This window comes from Grammomys surdaster, unplaced genomic scaffold (genome assembly GCF_004785775.1).
Source record: "Grammomys surdaster isolate TR1022 unplaced genomic scaffold, NIH_TR_1.0 354, whole genome shotgun sequence".
Taxonomy (NCBI): domain Eukaryota; kingdom Metazoa; phylum Chordata; class Mammalia; order Rodentia; family Muridae; genus Grammomys; species Grammomys surdaster.
In genome coordinates this window covers 943,918-950,109 of record NW_021604773.1, presented here as the reverse complement: position 1 = coordinate 950,109, position 6,192 = coordinate 943,918, and positions in this window count along the sequence as shown.

The following is a 6,192-nucleotide window of genomic DNA, read 5'->3' as shown; positions in this document are numbered from 1 at the left end:
GCCTTTTATTTTCTTGCTTCATTCTATGGCTTGTTCCACACACTCCCTGGATGTGCTCACCCCCCTGCACACCGCATTCATTTTACTGGGAAGAGCAGAAGATTGAGGCAGGGTCTAACTTTCTAGCCCAGGATGGCTTCAAACTCATGGTCCTCCTGTCTCTGCCAGTGGAGTGCTGGGATTGCAAGTGTGCACCACAACATCTGGTCCAAAGGAGGATTTTTGTTGTTGGTCCTTAACCAACATCTGTCCTGGCTGTGGATCCTAGGCTGGCCTGCAAGTCAGAGTCCTCCCGACTCAGTCTCCCAGGTGCTGGGATTATAGGTCTGTGCCATCACACTCTTGGCCTGACCTTTTTTTTTTTTTTTTTTTTTTTTTTTTAGCACAGGACAGGGATGTGGGTCTCCAGTTTTTCTAGCCCGCACAGGTCCTAGGCTTGATCACCTGTACCACAAACTAGTAATAGCTAACTATTAAAGCACAGGATGCCAGGCACAGCTTATCCATTTGTGATCTCAGCTATTTAGGAGGCTGAGGCTGCAGTATCTCCAGCCCAGGATGTGAAGGCCAGCCTTCAACACAGCAAGATGTCCTCTCAACCAAACTAAACAAAACCTCCAGGAGCGGTGGTTTATACCCAACCTCAGGGCACTCCATGGCTTCCGATTCAATTCTCACCTTTTGTTCCTACACCGACTTCCCTCAGTGATAGCAACTTGAAAGTTGCAACAAATAAGCCCCTTTCTCCCCAAATTGCTTTTGGTCATGAGATTTTTATGACAGCAATAGAAACCTAACTAGGACACTGTTCAAGCATGAGACCTGCGTTCCGATGCCCAGCACCCGTGTAACTACACAGGGGGCTGAAGGACAGACTGGCTCAGAAACAAATAGACAAGCTGTTCTTGTAGAAGACTCAGGTCCCCTTCTTGCAACCCACACGGTGTCTCAGAACCATCACTAACCTTAGTTCCAAGGGATCTAATGTATTCTCTGATTTCCAACAGCATCAGAAAATACACACAGGCAAACCTCATAAAGCACTCAGGAGACAGCAGTAGGAGGACCTACTTCTCTGAGTTCAAGGTCAGCCTGGTCTAAAGAGCTAGTCTCAGGCCGGGCGGTGGTGGCGCATGCCTTTAATCCCAGCACTTGGGAGGCAGAGGCAAGCAGATTTCTGAGTTCGAGGGCAGCCTGGTCTACAGAGTGAGTTCCAGGACAGCCAGGGCTACACAGAGAAACCCTGTCTCGAACCCCCCCAAACAAACAAACAACAACAACAAAGCTAGTTTCAGGATAGCCTGGGCTACACAGAAAGACCCTGTCTCAAGAAAAGGACAGGGAGAAGTCCTTGAAATATTTTAAAATAAAAATATTTTAAACACAAAAAATAAAAGTTAGGCAATGGTGGTACACGCCTTTATTCTCAGGACAAGGGAGGCAGGCAGATATCTGTGAGTTTGAAGTCAGCCTGGTCTACAGAGCGAGCTCCAGGACAGCCAAAGCTACACAGAGAAACCCGATCTTGGAAAACAAAACAAACAAGAATAAGGTAACTATTGAGGGACATCTCAAGTTCACAACTCAGCAAACCCTCCCCCCACAATGATAATAGGGCCAGCAAGATGGCTCAGCGGGTAAAAACACCTGCTGCCACCAAGCCTGACAAGCTGAGTTGGATCCCCAGGTCCCGTTGCGTGGATGAAGCATAAGTGGCTTTCCCCAGTACATTTATGAATATGTAAATTACTACTTTACCAATTACCAGCCAGAAGAGAAATTATTTCTACATTTTAATAACCTATACATCAAGATCAGACCGACTAAGCCTAGCCTTTCTTGCACATAAAAATACCATTGATCTTCACCCCACACTGAAGTCTTCATCGTGAACACAAGGTCTTCCGTGAGACTCTCACCACCTCTGAATGTTCCAGGAAGTGTAAAATGAGGGCAGCTTGTGTCGGCAGTCATTAGAAACTTGGCCAAAGCTTGCCTATCACATGGGAAAATCTTGTTGCCCACAGCATTTGGTAATTAGCCACCAGAACATCTTCCAACATATTTGGAGCTGCCAGTTTAGTGTGTACCAGTGTCAGACTACCTCCTGGGCTATCAAGAAAGGGGACGCACAGGCTGGGGAGGTGGCTCAGCAGTTAAGAACACCAACTGCTCTTCCAGAGGTCCTGAGTTCAATTCCCAGCAACCACATGGTGGCTCACAACCATCTGTAAGGGGTCTAGTGCCCTCTTCTGGTGTGTCTGAAGAGAACAATGGTAGTGTACTTATATACATAAAATAAGTAAATAAATCTTTTTTTTTTAAAAGAAGGGGGACCCACACGTGTGCATAGTGTTACAAATGACAAGCCTTTTATCTGGGACTGTAGTCAGTGAGAGAGCGGTAGAGTGCTTGCTTAGCATGCATAAAACCTTCAGTTCAACCCCCAGCACCTAAGGAAGTAGTGGCAGACCAAGTGGGAGCTCAAGGGCAACCTCAGCTACATAGAAAACTCTGTGCCAGCCTGGGCTACATGTTGAGTTCTCAGCTAGCCTAGGCTACAAAGCAAGACCCTGTCTCAAACACCAAAACGAAGTAGGACCCAGGAGACTGCCAGGTAGATACAGGAGCTTACCACTGAGCCTCCAGGCCTGGGTTTGGGTCCCACAGCCCACACAGGCTGGAAGGAGAGAAGTGGGATTTGTCCTCTGACCTCCACATGCAAACATGCATGCTATATGCACAAAAATCAGTAAGTGTAAAGACAATAAAATAAAGACTACCTAAAAAACTACAGTAGGTGACGGGTGAGTAACAGTGGCGCATGGGGTGGGGGTGGGGACACATTAATATCCTCCGAGATGAAGAAAAACCCAAGTAGCGATGTAGGCCAAAGGTGTCTAGGAGAAGGGACAGCCAGAGCAAGGGCTCTGGGGCAAGAGCCAGCCTGGCATATGTAAGAAATAACAGGCAATACAGGGGTCAGCGTGCTTGCCACCAAGTGGAAGACCCAAATGTGAGCCCTAGATACCACATGATAGAAGGAGAGAACTCTCTCTCTCTCTCTGTCTCTCTGTCTGTCTCTCTGTCTCTCTCTCTCTCTCACACACACACACACACTGCACACACGCACACACATACCTGCGCTTGAATATACAGGAGCATGCATGCACACACATTTTTTTTAAGAAGAGGGAATAGAGGGGAGAGTTAAAGATGAATATGATCAATATATATTTCACACATTTAAGAAATTGTCAAAAGAGGCTGGAGAGATGGCTCAGTGGTTAAGAGCACTGACTGCACTTCCAGAGGTCCTGAGTTCAATTCCCAGCTCACAACCACCTGTAATGAGATCTGATGCCCTCTTCTGGTGTGTCTGAAGACAGCTACAGTGTATTCATATATAATAAATAAATAAATCTTTAAAAAAAAAAGAAAGGAAGAAATTGTCAAAGAACATTGGGTGTGGTGTGAACAACTTTAATCCCAGCACTCAGGGGGTAGAGATAGAGTTCCATGCATTCGAGGCCAGCCTAGTCTACAGAGCAAGTTCCAGGACAGCCAGGGCAACACAGAGAAATCCTATCTCTAAATAAGTAAATAAGTAAATAAATAAGAAGGAAAGAAACTGTTAAGGAGTAACAGATATTCTAAACAAAACTTTAAAAATTTGATTTTTTTTTTGTTTTGTTTTTCGAGACAGGGTTTCTCTGTGTAGCCCTGGCTGTCCTGGAACTCACTCTGTAGACCAGGCTGGCCTCGAACTCAGAAATCTGCTTGCCTCTGCCTCCCAAGTGCTGGGATCAAAGGCGTGCGCCACCACTGCCCGGCCCTGGCTTAGACTTCTAAATGCCAGTGTTTCACTACTTTTTCTGTGCGGCCCAGGGCACCCATGTACTAGAGAGCCTTCTACCTCTGCCTCCCTCATGCTGGGATTACAGGCACACCATACCCAGCTCTGTTTTTAAAAATCCTCTTACACTCTTATTACCACTTAATAAGGGTTAGGACATAACAGAATGCATTTACGACATCGAGTCCATAGAGATCCAACAGTAAGCTCACTTGCAGTGTTTGTGTATGCCGCAGGGTGGGGCATGGAGTCAGGTGTGAACCATGATGACCATGGGGAGTAGCAACCAAAATCATCCCAAAGAGACTCAAGATTCCTCCATGCTAAGACCCAGGAAGACCCAGGAACACAGAATGAGTCGACAGAGCAACCTAGGATGGGGAGGAAACAGGTGCTGGCCTGCAGCATAGCTCACAGCCTGCACACACGCAATGCTTGATGGATCTAAGCACACAGGAGGCTGAAGCCTTAGGATCCACACGGAGCAAGACACTGAGTGCCATAGCAGAGTTGGGGCTTCCAAGACAAAGGCGAATCGGAGAGCAAATCAAAGTCAGGCGAGTGGCCGATGCCTTCAGTTCCACCACTTGGGGAAGGCTGTGCAGGAAGGTTGCTTTGTTAGAGGTCAGCCTGGGATACAGAGGAAACTCTGCCTCAAAAATCCTAAAATGGGGGTTGGTGTTAAAAGCGCTTGCTGCTTTAGCAGAGGAATCAGGGTCTGATCCCAGAACCTATATGGTGACTTACAACCATTTGTAACTCCAGTTCCAGGGGCTCCAGTGCCTCTGTAGGCACCAGGCCCACATGCACATGGCGTCCATGCATACATGCAGGCAGAACAGTCATACACATGAAGTAAATCTAAAAAAAATTCACAGAAGATGGGGCTGGAGAAATGATGGCTTAGCAGTTAAGAATATTTGCTGCTCTTGAAGATGACACAGGTTCAGTACCCAGCACCCGCTTCAGAGTGTTAACACCTGTATGTAACTCCAGTTCCAAGGTAGCCTCTGCAAGTGCGTGTGTGCACGCTCACACACACACACACACACACACCCCATAATCCACACAGACAGATACACATAAATAAAAATAAATAAAAACGAATCTTAGGCTGGACATGGAAGCAGAGGCAGGTGGGTCTCTGTGAATTCAAACCAGAACTACATAGAGATCCTGTCGCAAAATTTCAAAAGTAAAAATAAAATAAAAATAAGTTTAATAAAAAAAAATTTTTAGAGATAGTCCAGCATTTAAGAGCACCGGCTGCTCTTCCAAAGGTCCTGGATTCAGTACCCAGCATCCACATGGCAGCTTACAACTGTCTGTGACTCCAGTTCTATGGGATCTGTCGCCTTCTTTTGGCCTCTGCAGACACCAGCCATGTACACGGTACACAGACATACATTCAAGCAAAACCTGATTTTAAAAAGGATTGTAGGAGCTGGAGGGGTCACGGAGACCACAATAAAACCCACAGAATCAACTAACCTGGGCTCGTAGGGCTCACAGGGATTGAACTGCCAACCAGGTAACCTGTGTAGGACTGAGCTAGGCCCTCTGCACATACGTTAGTTATGCGGCTTGGTCTTCTCCTCAGACTCCTAACAGTTGGAGAAAACGCGGTCTCTGACTGTTGCCTGCTTTGGGGAACCTCTCCCTCGGCTGAGTTGCCTCATCTAGCCTTAATAGGAGAGGAAGTACCTAGTCTTACTGCAGTGTGATATGCCATGGCAGATTAATATCCATGGGGGGGCCTGACCTTCTCTGAAGAGTCAGGAAGGGTAGGAGGAGAGGGGCCATGGAGGGGTGGAACTGGGAAGAGGGAAGGTGAAGAAGCTGTGGTCAGGATGTAAAAATTAACCAATTCATTAATCAACTAATTAATTAATTAAAACATGCTAAACCAGACTTGGTGTCATATACCTTTAATCCTACCACTCAGGAAGCAGAAGCAGGAGGATCTCTGCTAGTCCGTGACCAGCAGGAGCTACATAGAGAGTGTTTGTAAAAAAAAAAAAAAAAACTAAAAGAACAAAGTTATTGTATGGGAAATATTTGGATAGTGAGAGTTCAGGCAGGAAGTTACAGTCGCAAATGAACTTTCTAGAAGTTGTACAAGACACCCCCACCACCCCAATGCTAGGGTGAAGCCAATAATCTCATGCATATTAGAAAGGCTCTACTACTAAGCCACATCTAGCCCCTCACTCAGTAGCTCTACCACTGAGCCACGCCCCCAGCCCCTCACTGGGGGATTCTAGGCAGGGGCTCTACCACTGAGCCACACCCCCAGCCCCTCACTGGGGGATTCTAGGCAGGGGCTCTACCACTGA